General features: G+C 34.5%; 1 pseudogene; it reads left to right on the forward strand.

The window, feature by feature from the left end:
- The first annotated feature begins 953 nt into the window (after positions 1 to 953).
- LOC109439871 (ATP synthase subunit s, mitochondrial pseudogene) lies at positions 954 to 1,537 on the forward strand (annotated as a pseudogene).
- The last annotated feature ends 16,393 nt before the right edge of the window (positions 1,538 to 17,930 follow it).

Here is a 17,930-nt window from a genome sequence, read left to right on the forward strand (position 1 = left end):
GAATTTGTTACTAAAAAACAGTGCTTCCAGAATGTACAATTGTGTGGGAATTTGGGGAGTAGCCACATGGGAAGAAAAAGCATAAGGTAATATGAAGAGCAAATAGGAGAAAAGAGCTAACATAAGAGATTACATTTTGGGCAATGAGCAAGGGAAGCAGGGAGGTCAGGCATGGTTGAATAAGCTAGTGCTAAGCTACCCGTGGAGCTAACTCTAAAGTCAAGTTCACCAATGTCACTGTGGAGATAGCCCCATGACCCTTGAGAAAGGGCAAGCAGCAATTTAGTGCTGGATGGCTTTCTGTAAACCTGGGACCAGTAGAGTTAAATTCAATCACACTATAAATCAAGGGTGAAATTTTTTTAAGAGAAAATGATATAAATCTTTATCATCCAGATAAAGAATCTTGAGGATTCTTAGAAAAAATTTCAGTTCAGAAATAGAGAAAACGTTTTCAATTTTTGAAGACAGCTGAACAAAAATAGCATTACATTAACAGCCCACTTCCAAATTTCCAATAAAATACCTAAAAAGGTTTAGTAAAAAACGTTCACTACAGCAGTGAAACGTCAGGAAAGAAGACACTAATCCAGAACTTGGGATGAATTTCTAACTATAAGGCCAGTGTATCGAGGTTGAGGAACACATGGCTTATGCATGCCTCATAGCCTCAAAAAGCAGAGGTTGACTGTCCTAGAACTAGGTGGAAGGAAGCTTTAACCAGCTTACATCCCTCTACCCAAACCCCATCATCACCGTCCCACTACGGTTTAGTCACAACTCAGATGCTGGGTTTGTTCCAAACAGAAAACGAATATCCATTACCTTACTGTATCAAAATTACACTAGTGGGATGCTCCCTACCTTTGATGCTCCAAAACAAACAAACAAACAAAAAAACTGGGAAACTGAGACAGGTGTGACTTGCTCAATAACTACTGGGAGATCAAATAATGCTGTTTGGAAAAATTTCCCAGCAGTTGTGTGACTTAAAGAAACTCCCATGGTCATGTGACTCCAGATACTTTGGGGGTAGTTGAATGTAGTATTTAACAAAGTAGATCATGAAAGCATCAGGGGTGTTGACCCCAAGAGGGTGGTCTCTGAGAGGTTGCTGTGCTGTGGGGCCATGAGGTGCTACCATGGCCAGGAGTGGTGGCAGAAGAACTACAACCCCCTCGAAACAGGCTCTCTGGACAAGACCCAGATGATCAATGTCACTGAATCTTGTATGATGAGCATTGAATCTGACCACATGGAGGGCCTACAGCATGTTGAAAATATGAGGCTATGCAGGTGTCATTATATAGAGGAGAAATGGAAAGATTGGTCAACTAGAAAATTTACAAAAAAAAACATGCTGGAAATAATTTCATGTGGGAATATCACAGACAAAGGCATCATTGCTTTTCATCATTTAAGAAAACTCAGGTATTTGTTGTTAAGTGATCTTCCTGGAATAAGAAATAAAGAAAACCTTGTCCAAGCCTTTAAAACAATACCATCTTCTCTGTAACTAAAATTAGACTTAAAGTAACGATAAATAAGTGATTTATTCAATGTAAAGTATTTATTGTTTAAAATTTTTTAAACCCAAACAGAAATACATATTATAATAGCATCAATGGAACTATAAGGATATCATATCACATTTTAGAAGAAGAGTCCATCAAGTAGAAAATATTCAGACACGACTCAGTTAAGTTAATAAATGGAAAGTGAGGGTTTTATATACATACATTAGATCATTTTAAGAAAAATGCAAACCAGGTAGCATTTTAATTCCGACATATTCCTCATTTTACATAGATATCTATATAGGTATCTCTTGGTGTAGATACTGAATTAGAGTTCTTTAAAGTGATTTAAATGTACAACAAATATTCTTTATTGTATTTTAACAGCAATTTATGTTACATTTTTACTTTAAAGTTATTGAAACATGTTACTATAAATGTACAGTTATGAAAAATTGAAAGCTAAATTTCAGGTTCATTGATGGAGTCAATTATACAAAGTAGTCAGTGGTTGTGGAGCATTCATATCGCTTTCCAGGATTTGCATGCCTTTCTCATGATTCAGCATTCCTGTGTTTTTTATAACATACACCCTTTTCTGGCTAAGTGGTCTATTTAGTAAGCTTAGTCTGATGTTTTATTAAAGTAGACATACACATAGTTCTGCTGCTTGCGATAGAATAGAGGAAACAAGCATGAAGACCAGGATAGCTGTACTTACTTTTTGCTTACATTTAAAAAATTGCTTCAAACAGAAAAAAAATCTCAATGGGACATTCAGTGTCATATTCCTTTTTTTTCCATGTTCATTTAATATCTCTCTTTTTACACAATTCAGAGACTGTAGTCCTGGCATTATTGGCCACAGGTGGAGAAAATGATGGGTGGTCCAGCTCTGCAATTTGTAATCCCCACATGGAAAGCACAGCAGCCTGGGGAATAGACTGCAAGGGTACTCAGAGCAATGCATGCTGTGGGCTGTGGTATTTTACATTATCTACTAACAGATTCAGAGAACTATAACTAGAATTAAAAAGGTTATATACCTCAGTCCTGGAGATCTGCAAAGGTTGACTGTTTAATGGGCAAAAAACGTTGGACTACAAGCTATGCACGTTAATCCAGGAAGTTGGCCATTTTGAAATAGTTACACATCCTGTGTTTTAACAAACACTGAGTCTGTGTGAATCTTTCCTCATTCATGGACAATTGACGGTGAATGTAAAGAAAATAATCTACTATAGACTGAAAATAAGGTAAGAGGTTTCAGAGCAAAAAGATTACTTTTGAAAATGACTTTTTATAAAATCCAGAAGCCAGTTTTTTGAAACCAACTGCTTCATGTTTAATTACGGTAAAGAAAAGCATTCCTACCAACACAACAGGAATTGCTTATATGGAAAAATCAAGGTGAGAAGAAATCATTGGCTCAGAAGCAAAGATAGAAACAGAGATGAGAAATAAAATGTATGACACAAAAAATTCCACAAGGAAAATAAGAGTACACTCAATAATTAAAATATTTATGAGAGGTACTAAAGAATGTAAACTATATATGTTAAAAGACAAATGTAATGTGGATGTAAAGTTTATAAAATTCTCTGAAAACACAGAAGAGACAAGGGTGAAGAGGAAAAATTATCCAACAAAGAGGATGAGAAATATGGGAAAAGGAGAGCAAAGAACTAACCTACAAGGTACAACTGAGTCCTAAAACAAGACCTCAGAAATTAATGAAAGAGGATAAAGTTATTATAGATTAAAAAAAAAAAAAAAAAAAAAAAAGCTTTCCTGAGGAGAAATAGAGAGCCCAGATTTAAAATGCTCTCCACTTACCAGTAAAAATTAATGATGAAACATGACCTATCCCTAAACAAATTCTGGCAAAATAGTTTATATAAACGTTTACAAGGATTTAAAAAAAAGAAGAACTCTCTCTCTTTCTCTCTCTCTCTCACACACACACACACACACACACACACACACACACACACACACACACCCTAAACAACCAGACAGAAAAGGCAACAAAATTAATCGCACCCTAGACTTGGTAACACTATGTCTCTTAAATAACACTTTAGAAGACAATACAGCTAGAGCTGCACAGAATATATAGAATATATATTCACATAAGATAACAATCATGTGAAACCAATAGAAAAAAATTGTTTTACTTTCATAAATAAATTACCCAAAGATGTACATCCAGCCAATCAGGGGATAAATTAAAATGAAGGATTTAAAAATGGGAATTCACATTACAAAAGGCAGGTTGCAAACTAAATAAAATTTTAGTTATAAAGTTAGTTTGGAATAGTGTTATTATAGTTAAAATGGTTACATAATAAATGATAATGTGGAATAATATATTTTTAAAGATAATATGTATATAATAAAATGTTAAATTATTAATAATCTAGATTTATATTTACAGATTATTTTAACAGCGACCAATAAATGGAGGGGAAAAGAAAGTAGAAAGAGCTAGATGGAGGTGAATAAATATTTTGTCTTACAGGGAAGTCTTCACTTTTGTATTTAGAAAAATGTAAATTTAATTATATTTTTGGAAAACTTTATGGTGACCATAGAGAAAACTACAAGTAGACATCTTTCACATCACTCAAAAATAAAGAAGCAAACTGTTGTCCCTACATAAAAAGACAGGAAAGTTGGCAATCAGAAAGATAATATAGAAAAGAAAATTCATCAAGTACAAAGAGAAATTTTATAAACTATAAATTTTGATAATATAATAACATAAAAAGCTTAAGCTCCTAGTTTAACGACATAGACTTTGAGAGAAAAGTAAGAATAAAATCCAAATATATGTGTTTATAAGAAATACGTGCAAACCAATTGACTCACTGATTGAAATACATGTATTATTACCATATGAAAAAGAAGAAGCCATGCAGGAAGCAAAACAATAGGTGTACAAAATGAAATTGATAAACAAAACTTTTAGTTTTAATTAGGTAATTAAACTTATCACTTCTACTGTTTTATAGATTACATAGAAAAAAAATAGATAAGACAATATTTAAGACCACAAAGGATTTTAATAATGTAAGTGATAATTCTGGAATCAAAAATGATCAGATTCAGAATTACACATCCTTTACAAAAATCCAGAAAACATGTAGGTACTTGGCCAGAAATTTTACCTGAATTCAAAAGCTATACAAGCCTTATTGTGTGATTGCATTATATATATATATATATAATTTAATTAAATATAAAATTTTTATATATACTGGGGGTGCCAAAAATCGTATACAAGTGGACACTTTGGACAAGGTTGCTCAAGCAGTACTTCACCGTAATCAGAAGTGTCTGGACGCTGATGGTAACCACTTTGAGCACTTCTTATAATTGCAGAAGTCAAACGTGACTTGTATTCATCTTTTGCTATCGGCATATATTATTAAAATTTTAATAGTTGTTTCCTTTCTTAAAATGTGTATACGTTTTTTGGCACCCTCTGTATGCATAATTTTAAACCCTAAAGTGTATAGCAAACGTTAAGAAACAAGCTCCTAAATAATCAAAATAAAACTGAAAACAATACAATTTACACTCACTCCAAAGAAAACAAAATACTTACATATAAATCTAACCAAACAAGAACAGAGTTTGTATGCTGAAAACCATGAAACGCTGATGAAAGAAACCAGAGATCTTTGTGGATGGAATATCTCAGGACATAACACATTAATACATAATAAAGATGTCACTTCTCCCCTAGCTGATCCATAGGTTCAGTGCACTGTCTATCAAAGTTTCTATCTTAATGTTTACATGAAAATGTAAAAGAACTAGAATAGCCCAAACATTTTAAAAATAAATAAAGTGGAAGGAATCACACTACTTGATTTTAAGACCTATTATATAGCTCCATTAATTAAAACAGGTAAGATAATTACGAGGAGGGAAGCGTTAGGAGGTGAAAGCACAGAATGTTAGCCAGCACACCTCAGGCAGAGGCTTTAAAGGGTTTTCATAGCCTCTAGAGCCTCTGACATCTGCCATAAAAATATCAGGCCTGGGGAGCCACGGGTCCCAAATGATGGGTAGAGAAGAGCCAAACCCAACTGACAGTCTGCAAGATTGCTGCCTGAGCTCATCAGCAGACCTGTGAAGGAGAATCAAATGTATATTGTTGAGCTACAGAGATTTGGGGGATTATTTGTTATGCAGCAGTATTGCAACGGAAACCTGACTAATTTAAAAAGTAGCTAGGGGCAAGACCACATATAAATCCTTGCCAAGAATGTTGGACTTTATTCTATTAGGTCTGAAGCCATTGGAAGGTTTTGAGCAAAAGAATGACATGCTACACCTTATGTTATGAAAGCATAATTGTGTCACTGTGTGAAAAACAGATTAGGGTGGCAAAAGTGGAAGCAGAGAGACCATTTAAGAGTTTAATAACTAAATCAAGCAAGATATGTTGGTGACCTAGTCCAAGGTGGGAGTCGGGAAGATAGTCAGAAATGGTCAAATTCTGGATATAGCTCGAAGGCAACATGGAGGCAAGAGGATTTGATAACAATTAGATATACACTGTGAGAGAAAAGTTTCAGCTGCCATTAACTGAGACGGGCGAGGTTACGGCAGGAACACGAGTGTGGCAAAATCTAAAAAATTAGTTTTAGACATTTTATTTATTCTGGTTAATGGTCCAAAACTATGAAAGTTAAGTTGATAAATAAAGAAATCCCAATAAAGGAAATGACAAAATATTGTTTTAAAAAATATAGTTCTACCAAGATGGATGAAACTCATGAACGATCATTGTCAACTTTGGTATTAACTAATTTAAAGAAATTTAGAAGAGACAGGAGATCTTTCAGCCTCTCTAAATATAAAATTAATTTTTTTGAGGACTTATTTAATAAGATGACCCTAGAATGAATGCATGTTGTCATCGTTACTGTAAAACAAAAACATTTCCAGCAAACATCACTTATTTACAGAATTCTATTCTAGGTTGTGTCAAATCAACAGTGGGAACTATGACAATAATTCAAACGCATTGTGAAGATGCATCAGTATTTCATACTAGATAAAAAGAGGCAGAGACTGCTGTATGTATGCACACTTCTCAGACAGGCTCATACACTACCTCATTCTAGGATGGCAAAATATCTGGATTCTTCCCAGGAATTCTAGAACTGCCTTTTAAAAAAATAAATGAATCGCAAAAGACCCCGAATAGCCAAAGTAATCCTAAGAAATAAGAACAATGCTGGAGGTATCACACTCCCTGACTTTAGCTTGTACTACAGGGCTCCAATAATCATAACAGATGGTATTAGCAGAAAAACAGACACATAGACCAATGGAATAGAATTGAGAACCCAGAAATAAAACCACATAAATATGGACAGAAAATTTTTGACAAAGGAGCAAAAAACATACAATGGAGAAAAGACAGCCTCTTCAATAAATGGTGCTGGGAGAATTGGATAGCCATGTGCAAAAAATGAAACTGGACTGCTATCTGTCACGATGCACCAAAATCAATCCAAAATGGATCAAAGACTGAAGCATAAAACCTGACACAATAAACTGCATAGAAGAAAACATAGGTACTAAACTTAGGGACCTTGGGTTCAAAGAGCATTTTATGAATTTGACTCCAAAGGCAAGGGAAGTAAAAGCTAAAATAAATGAATGGGACTATATGAAACTTAAAAGCTTCTGCATAGCAAAATAAACCATCAACAAAAATAAAGAGGCAACCAACTGAATGGGAGAAGATTTTTACAAACAGTGCCTCCAATACGGGGCTAATATCCAAAATATACAAGGAACACATACAACTCAAATACAAAAAAAAAACGAACAACCCAATTGAAAAATGGGCAGAGGACCAGAAGAGACATTTCTCCAAAGAGGACATAAAAATGGCAAATAGACATATGAAAAAATGCTCAACATCACTAATCATCAGAGAAATGCAAATGAAAACCACAGTCAGATATCACCTCACCCCAGTCAGAATGGCTATCATCAACAAGACAAATAGTAACAAGTGTTTGAGAGGCCGTGGAGAAAAAGGAACCCTCATACATTGTTGGTGGGAATGCAGACTGGTGCAGCCACTATGGAAGGCAGTGTGGAGTTTCCTCAGAAAATTACAAATAGAATTACCATATGACCCAGCAATCCCTCTCCTGGGTATCTACTCCAAAAATCTGAAAACATTTATCCATAAAAACAAGTGCGCTCCAATGTTCAATGCAGCTTTATTTACAGTGGCCAAGACATGGAAACAACCAAAATGTCCTTCGATAGATGAATGGATAAAGAAGTTGTGGTATATATACACAATGGAATACTATTTGGCAGTAAGAAAAGATGAAATAGGACCATTTGTGACAACATGGATGGATCTTGAGATTATAATGCTAAGCAAAATAAGTCAGACAGAAAAAGTAGAGAACCATATGATTTCACTGATATGTGGCATATAAACCAAAAACAAAAGAACAAGACAAGCAAATGAAAAACAAAAACTCATAGACCCAGATAATAGTTTAGTGGTTACCAGAGGGTAAGAGGTGAGGGGGGATCAAATATATGGTGATGGAAGGAGAACTGATTCTGGGTGGTGAACACACCATGATTTTTAGAGGATGTAATACAGAATTGTATACCTGAAATCTATGTAACTTTACTAACAATTGTCACCACAATAAACTTTAAATAAATAAATAAATAAATAAACAAACTAATAAATAAAAACATTTAAAAGAGAATTGCAGACTGTCAGAAAGGCAGTAGTGTGTCCAATATTACGAAACATGTATTACAAACAATGGGAATGTACTTGTAATCAACTATGATGTTTGGAGTCGAAAGCTCTGGTCCCCCAACAGTGTATGGTTCCAGTACCTAAATACCAGCAAGGTAAAAAGGAAAATTATAGTGAAAAAAAAATCTATAACATACATTTTTAATCTGTGGTCCATGGAAAATCACTACCCAAAAGAAATATTTTTCCCTGCTGTTATTTGAAAATTGTTGTTTAAAAAACAGCTTTTAAACTATACTAATGGATGTATATGCCAAACACATAAAAGGAGCAGAGGTTGCTACTCTCCATGAAAAAATAATAATGATTTTGCAAAGAGGTTAGTAGCTCCATTTAGGAGCCAGACTACCTGGATTGGAATACTGACCTGAGCACTCATTACCTGTGTGATTCCAACAGTATGAAATCAGATGTGGCCATGGCAAGTTCCCTAATGTCTGTGCTTCATTTTCCTCATCTATAAAGTGGGAATGATAATAGTACCTAACGAAAGAAAGGTTAAAGCTGAGTAGAAACTCAAAAAATATTAGTTGCCATTGTTATAATTATGATGATAATGATTGGACCTAATTAAAAATGGAAGGAAGGAAGGAAAGAAGGAAGGGAGAGAGGGCGGGAGGGCGGGAGGGAGAGAGGGAGGGAGGAAGGAAAGAAGGAAGGAAGGAAGGAAAGAAGGAAAGAAAGAAGGAAGGAAAGAAGGAAGGAAAGAAGGAAGGAAGGAAGGAAGGAAGGAAGGAAGGAAGGAAGGAAGGAAGGAAGGAAGGAAGGAAGGAAAGACAAAAGGGAGGGAGAGAAGAGGGAAGGAAGGAAGGAAAAGAAAGATAATATAGTTTTTGGTTTCTTTTCAGTGCCTAACTTGATGAAACATAAGGCTTCAATGGTCCTATGTGCCAAGGTTCTTGGCAATGGTGGTACGAAGCTTATGAGGCTGATTCTTTAAGACCTCCATCCTGAAAATAGATAGAGCAGAATTAATTTTCATCATGAAAAGAAAGCTCTATTTGAAAGAGATACTGTTTTACCACAACATCAATTTGCCCCTAACACTCAAAGCTTGTCTTGAAGAAACCTACAAGGTTACCAATCACACTGACAGTAAAGCAACAGGGCATTATTAGAGACTATTGACACAAGTGCCATACAAAATGTTGAGATGATTTGTAGACCAAAGAATTAATATTAAAAATGTGTCACCGTAAAATCCTACCATCCAATACAAAATCACTGACATTTCTTCTAATGTTTTGAATCAAATCATGTTGGAAAAATCATGTTTATTCAGCATGCAACCAGATCAAACTACTTTCACCTGTAAGGATAAATGAGCTCTTGTAAAAATTCCTATTTTTAATGGCTGTGTGCGATATCAGAGGGCTAGTGGATGGGAGGAGAGGGGTGTCACTGTGTGAGGATATAAATGATAAACGTCTAACTATTACATTGTTTTGTGCACCTGAAACTAATAAAAATAAATAAATAAATACAAATTCCTATTTTGTGAGCCCCTTTCAGAAACTCCAAGGTCTGTTAACATTGTTTCTTTTCTAAGAAACATTTCAACTGAGAGAATATTCTGGTATTTTATGCAAAATAGAGCACCTGTGATGTTTGAAAACACATGTAGTTTGTTGTTTTGGTGAAGAGAGAAACAACCCATCACACTGGAATGCACTGCTGTACAGATTGGCTTGCAATGGTATCAAAGACTCAGCCAATAAGACTGACAGAAGTCTTTTCTGCTGCTATGAAAGTGGTCACCTTCATCAGAGCCAGATCCTTGAATCACCACTTTTTAAAGAAATTTGGTCAAAAAGTGGAATAAGATTACATTTTTTCCTACTTTATGGACACACATTGGCATTCCAGGGGACAAAATCAATGCATGTGATTAAAGTTCAGAAAAAAGGAGAAAAATAAAAGCTCACTCAGAACAATTTGAAAGGGAGATATTCGTTCATTGCTTGGCTTACTTGGCAAGTATTTTTGTCCATGTGCATGAGGTAAATCTGCTGTTCCAAAGCCCTGCTGCTAAGAAATCATGAGCAATCTTTGGCCAACATGCCCAAGGAAGTGCTTCACAAGATGAAGTAGAGACTGACAAATCATCGTCAATTTTTCAGCAGGCAGAGTTGGAAACCATGTAGAACTTTTCTGAGGTTTTTTCGGCTTCTTGGACCTTAATATTAAAATGGGCATTTGTAATTTATTCCTTGCTGACACGGTATTAGTAGTGCAAATTTTATCAAAGATGACTCCATTGCCTTGAGAGTGAAGTAAATTAAGTGACCCAAATTGGACATGAGTTGCCTTATTCCATTCTTAAGCTCCAACACCAGCTTACTATAACCAAGCCAAGCAAAACTTAGGAGCTTTGATTCGGTTTGTTTTTATATATACATCTGTGAGTCAGGACTTTCAGAAATCTTGGCTTTAATAAAAACACAAATACTCATAATCAATTCAAGGCCAAAGAAGACTTATAGGTTGCTACGTCAAAGTCCACTCCACTAAACCAAACAGCATCGGCTTTATTTTGGACATGTACTACTAAGAATGCAAATAGACGTTTTGATTTTATTTGCACAATTTGGATTTATTTCCATGTTTTTCTACTCAGAAGTCATCAATTTTTGCATGATGTCCCACCAATCCTAGAAGAATGCATATGAATATATGGTCACACAAAGCTACTGAATTGCTTTGTAACTTGACTTTATATACATACCAAAATAATCTTTAGAAAATAATGTTTTTTGTAGACTCTACATGTCTGTAATGCAAAAGAAAGTTGAGAACCAAAGTAATGTAATCTTCATGGAAATGAAATTGATGAAGTGTCATATTCTACTATTCCTGATACATACTCGTATATAGAGTGGTAATTGGAGAACAGTCAGCTTGCATCAAAGTTGTCGAATCACTGGATTTCCCTAGAATACTATGTCTGCAAAGATACACAGGGAGTGAGGAAGTCCCGAACACTGAGACCATGTTGCAGTTTCAGAATTTGTTAGCAAATATCTCAGAGTTTAAAAACCCTCAAGATAGTCTGGACATGGAAAATGTCATATGAAGAACACATACATCTCACTATCTTTAACTTAACTAACTTTATTATGATGATTCGTTTTATGTGTCAACCTGCCTGGGTCACAGAGTGTCCAAATATTTGGTTAAACATTATTGTGGGGTGTGTCTGTGAGGGTGTTTCTGGGTGAGACCAGCATTTGAAATGATAGAGTGAGTAAAGCAGATTCCTGTTCCCAGTGTGTGTGGGAATCATCCAGTCTGCTTGGGCCTGAATAAAACAAAAAAGCAGAAGAAGGGAGAATTCCCTCTCTCAGCCTGATTGCATGAACTGGGACATTGTTCTTTCCCTTCCTTTGCACTACGACTTACATCATCAGAGCTCCTGGCTCTCAAGCCTTCAGACTTGGACGGGAAGTACACCACTGGCTTTTCTAGGTTTCCAGCTGGCAGACAGCAGATTGTGGGACTTCTTAGCCTCCGTAAACCTGTGAGCCAATTCCTCAGGATAAATCTCTTTATGTATGCATCCTATTGGCTCTGTTTCTCTGGAGATCCCTTACTAATACACTAACTATCCTAAACAAAATTAGTAGGCAGTCACTTGAGTATCAGAAATGGTTTAAACTAAGGGTCTTATCAGTGCCCTGATTGTGTAATAATTTTTTTAAAAAACCTTCCTCATAAGTTTAAAGAAGGTGTTTTATATACTATCTGGGAACACTGACTTTTGAACTCATTGCACACATAACTAATTTGTATGCTCCTAGACTATATATGACTACCTCTGACAACATCTATATCTGGATACCATGAAGAAAACAACTCTATCTTCCTCCATCATACAGACAGAGTTTTTTCAACAACAACAACAAAATTTGCAAACTTACCTGTATGTGAAAAGCCCCATATTGTGGTCGGAAGGCCAAACACAGGTGACAGGTGTGGGACAGTCATAGAAGACTAGTAACCCACTAATCCCTTTAAAGTGATAATATAACCTGTAGAAGTAGAACAGAAAAATGGAAAATATCACAGCAAAAAAAGAAAATCACATTCTTTAATACAAGTTTGTACTGTTGTTTTTCTCAAAAATAGCAAACCACAAACCAAACAACACATCGGAATTAGATTTGGGTTTATTCCCCTATATTTAGGTTTATTATTTATTATCCCTATAATCCATCTCTCAAAAGTAATGAGATAATACTATAAAATTAGGTTCAAGATTATTCTACGGACTTCAAATAAACAGTGTAAGAGCACTTAAAAAGCAGTAGTTTGAAGATAGTGATGACTTTGTGTCTAAAGAAATAAATGCAGAATTCCTACAAAGATGGTGGAATATCAAGACTTGTGATTGATATTATATATGGCTTTGAAGATTACTGTATTGTAGTTTTTAAGATAATTAAAATTTTTATTTTTTGCTGTTTTTTATATAGTACGATCTTCATTGAACATAAATTTCCATTAGAATGCTTATGTTTTTCCTCTTTTGACTAAATATTAGTACTCAATAAAATATTCTGATATATCTTGGAAATTTGTTTTTAGTATATGCATGAACATAAAAATGGCATTGTAAGTACTTCAAAATTAATTTGCTTTATATTTTGTACCAATTATTTTACCAAATGATTTGTTTTCACATAATTTTGCTACCTGTGTAGAAATCCATGTAAATGTATTTTATTTCGCTATTTAATTTCTACCAAAGTTTACTAAGAAATTTCCTCGCCTGCATATTCTATATAGGTTTTCCCAAATTTATTTTATCTTGTGGATTACTTCTTAGTCACCAATATTCACTGAGATACAATGTCAGGAGGTACTCTATGTACGAGGTATAGGACTCAATTTACCAGTAAATTTGTTATATTCTATTGGCTGTTATGTTTCACTATGAATGTATTTATTTTTTTAGCTATATAATTTTATACTTTTGTATAATTTATAGAAAAGCACTGTATATTCAGAATTTATGACTTCCTACTGGATTCTGGTATATTGCACAATGTAGTTCATGACTAACAGGTCATCCCATTAACCAAAAATGAACAATCTGAGCATCAAAAAATTTTTGAATGCTACTGACTGAAACATATCAACTATATAAAACTGTATGTAAAAGAAAGCTACTGTCCTTTACCCCCAAGAATAAAACAAATGAAACAATCCTACAATCAGTATGAAACAAAAAATAAAATACCGATTAGCCAAAGCAATCTTCAGAAAGAGTAGCAAAGCTAGATACGTCACACTCACTAATTTCAAACTATGTTGCAAAGCTATAGTAATCAGAACAGTATGGTACTGGCATAAAAACAGACACACAGACCAATGGAACAGGATAAAGACCTCAGAAATAAACCCATGCATATGTGGTTAATTAATTTATGACAAAGGAGCCAAGAATATATAAAGAGAAAAGGATAGTCTCTTCAATAAATGGTGTGGTGAAAACTGGACAGTGACATGCAAAAGAATGAAATTGTACCACTATCTTACACTATACACAAAAATCAACTCAAAAAGAATTAAAGACTTGAACATAAAAAGATGTGAAACCATAAAACTACTACCTAGAAGAAAGCAAAGGTGGTAAGCTCCTTGACATCAGTCTTGAGGATGATTATTTTTAAATTTGACACTAAACGCAAAGGCAACAAAATAAAAAATAAACAAGTGGGACTACATATAACTAAAAAGCTTCTGCACAGCAAAGGAAACTATCAGCAAAATGAAAAATTAACCTACAGAATGGGAGAAAATATTTGCAAATCATATATCTGATAAGGGGTTAATATGCAAAATATATAAAGAACTCATACAACTCAACAGCCAAAAAAAAAAAAAAAAAAAAATCCAATTTAAAAAAGGGGACAGGATGTTTATAGACATTTTGCCAAAGATCACATGCCCATGGCCAACAAATACATGAAAAGGTGCTCAACATCACTAATCATCAGGCAAATGCAAATCAAAACTACAATGAGATATCACCTCACACCTGTTAGAATGGCTATTATTTTTTTTTTTTTTAAAAAGGCAGGAAATAAAAAGTGTTGGTGAGAATGTGAAGAAAAGGAAACCCTTGTGTACTATTGGTGGGATGTAAATTGGTGCATCCACTATGGAAAACAGTATGGAGTTTCCTCAAAAAAATAAAAATTAAACTACCTTTATGACCCACCAATTCCACTCTGGGATTTATCTGAAGAAATCCAAAACACTAATTCAAAAAGATATATGCACCCCTATGTTCACTGCAGCACTGCTTACAATAGCCAAAATATGGAAGCAACCCAAGTGCCCATCAATAGATGATTGGATAAAGAAGATGTGATACACTCACACACACACAAATGGAATATTACTCAGTCATAAAAAAATGAACTCTTCCCATTTGTGACAACATGGATGGATCTAGAGGGTATTATGTTAAGTGAAATAAGATTGAGAAAGACCAATACCATATGATTTCACTTATATGTGTATTCTAAAGAACAAAATAAACAAACAAAACAAAAACAAGCTCATAAATACAGATGATTGCCAGAACTGAACGGGTTTGAGGAGTAGGGGGAAAAAGGTAAAGGAATTAAGAAGTACAAAGTGCTAGCTACAAAATAGTCATGGGGATGGAAAGTACAGCATAAGGAATGTAGTCAATGATATGGTAATAACTAGGTATAGTGCAAGGTGGAGAGTAGACTAATTGGGGGGAGAATCACTCTGTCAATTATATAAATGTCTAACCACTATGTTGTACACCTGAAACTTATACAAAATAATATTGAATGTCAACTGTAATTAAAAAATAAAAATAATTTTAAAAAATTAGAAGTAGAACTACCATATAATCCAGCAATTCTACTTCTGGGTATTTATCTGAAGAAAATGAAAACACTAATTGAAAAAGATATATGCACCCCCATGTTCATTGCAGTATTATTTACAATAGCCAGACATGGAAACAACCTAAATGTCTATTGATAGACAAATGGATAAAGAAGATGTGGTACATATATGCAGTGAAATATTGTTCAGCCATGAGAAAGAAGGAAATCCTGCCAGTTGCAACAACATAGACGGATCCTGAGGGCATTATGCTAAATGAAATGAGTCAGACAGACAAAGACAAATACCATGTGATCTCATTTATATATGAATCTGAAAAGCAAAACAAAATTCATAGATACAAGACCAGATTGGTGATTTCCAGATGCAGAGGTTGGGGGGTAGAGGGCGAGCAAAATGGTGAAGGTGGTCAAAATGGAAACTTTCAGTTATAAAATAAATAAGTTCTGGGTGACATAATACACAACATGGTAACTATAGTTAATGATACTGTATTGTATACTTGAAACTTGCTAAAAGAGTAAATCTTAAAAGTTCTCATCACAAGAAGAAAAATTTGTAACTACATGTGATGATGGATATTAACCATACTTATTGTGGTGATCGTTCCACAACATATACATATATCAAATCATTATGTTGTATAACTGAAACAACTATAATGTTATATGTCAATTATGCAGCAATAAAAAAGAATCATAGTAAGTTCTTGAATATGTATGTATATATGTATATGAATAGACTTAACATTGGAAAGCAAAACAAAAACCAGAAGAAAAGAAATTACAAAAGTCTATTCAGTGTTTTTTATTTGCCTTGCCAATAAATTCTTCTTTATATCTTACCCTCCCCTCAAAAAACTTACTGGACACCATTATAAATAACAAGGATACCAACTCCTTATTCTGAATATTAGGTATTAAAATAAAATGTTGAGCACTTATTTTGCTTTTATCCTCACCTTTGTGTATATCAGAATAGCCAAATAGTCCTAAATGATAAGAAAATTCCAACTATTAAATGTGCAAGAGATCTTAGCATTAGAAAAATCATAATGTAAGATCTGATTCAAAAAAAGCTCATCAGTGAATGAAACCATTAAATGAAAGGGCTCATGAGGAATTTTATAATGGAGGCATCAGGGTGTCATCACCTGAACTCAAGGATCAATCTTAGCATCATAAAAATGAGACAACTAGATGTTGTCTACTTCCTGCTGTGATACAATATGGAAGCATCCAGTTCTACCTTTGAAATATTCTTACCAAAAAAAGTTGCACATGTATCTATTAAAGCTTCCAGAGCTACTTCCAACCAAATGAAGTGTATTCATTTAACTAAGATAAAGCAAACGTAGCAAAATCTTGGTAATTATTGAAACTGGATGAAAAGTAGGGAATGACTCCATGAACTTTTTTTTTCCATAATAATTTTGTGTATATTTGAAAATGTCATCATGAAAAATAACCATCACACAGAATTGGGATGCATCTTATACAGATGCTCCTCAATTTACAGTTGGCATTACATCCCAATCAGCCAATCATAAGTTGAAAATATTACATTGAAAATGCATTTAATACACCTAACCTACCAAACATCATAGCTTAGCCTCACCCACCCTAAAAGTGCTCGGAATACAATATCCAAAACGCACTGACAACATAGTACACTGTAGAGTATGGGTTGTTTCCCCTTTGATGGCACGACTGACTGGAAGTGACAGCTCGCTGCCCAGCATCATGAGAGCCATCATGCTGCGTCTTGCTAGCCCGGAAAAAGACCAATGCATTATCTCTTTTGCACCTAATAAAGTCAAAAAATCTTAAGTTAGGGACTGCCTGTATTCCTATATATGAATATCTAAAACTAGAAAAATACAGCTTTTTAAAAGAAGGTACACAGACCTTACAACATTATGAGAGGTGATGTTTTAATTTGATATCTATTGGAGTTTGCATCAGCATCTCACAGTAAGAATTTCATGTTTCTCTGAAATTTAAGAGGCCAAAGTAGATGACCAGAGACAACAGCCCAGCTGCAGCAGAAAGAAGCTGAGCGCATAATCACTGTAACCAATAATGATAACATTTAATAAGTGCATATTCTGTGCCAAGCATTGTGCTGTGCACCACACTTTCACTTCAATTGTAATCATAACAACATAGTGGATATTGATGTATCCCAGTTTACAGATTAACTGAGACTAAGAGAGATATTAATTAATTTAGTTAAGATCACAGAATACAGCAAAGATGGAGTTCAGACCCAGCAGTTACACCACAAAGATCATATTTTTAACTCTATACCAGGGGCAGTATGTGCCTGTGTCCATGGCTCCACATCCCATAACCCAATATTCCCTCACAAAACAAAAAGAGTTTATTGCAAGTATGGTTAATGCATATATGCACTCATCTATAGTGTCAAGAAAGAAAACTATTTAATCTCAGCATCTGAATCTCTCCACTGTATGAGTTTTGGAGACAGGAAAAAAAAAACTGCCTCCCATTACTCTGTTTGAAAATGCAGGTGTTTATTTCCCTAATTTCCCTTGAGCAAGGGTATGAGCTATGCCTTAGGCTAGGAGATAACACACTTGCCCCAGATTTTGAAATGAGGACCAGTACACCAAAGAAGCAGGGAACACAGAGAATTCTCTTTGGTGGCAGTGGTTTGTGAAGCATGACTGAGTA

Source organism: Rhinolophus sinicus, chromosome 1 (assembly GCF_057876585.1).
Source record: "Rhinolophus sinicus isolate RSI-liver-muscle chromosome 1, RSI-T2T, whole genome shotgun sequence".
Classification (NCBI taxonomy): domain Eukaryota; kingdom Metazoa; phylum Chordata; class Mammalia; order Chiroptera; family Rhinolophidae; genus Rhinolophus; species Rhinolophus sinicus.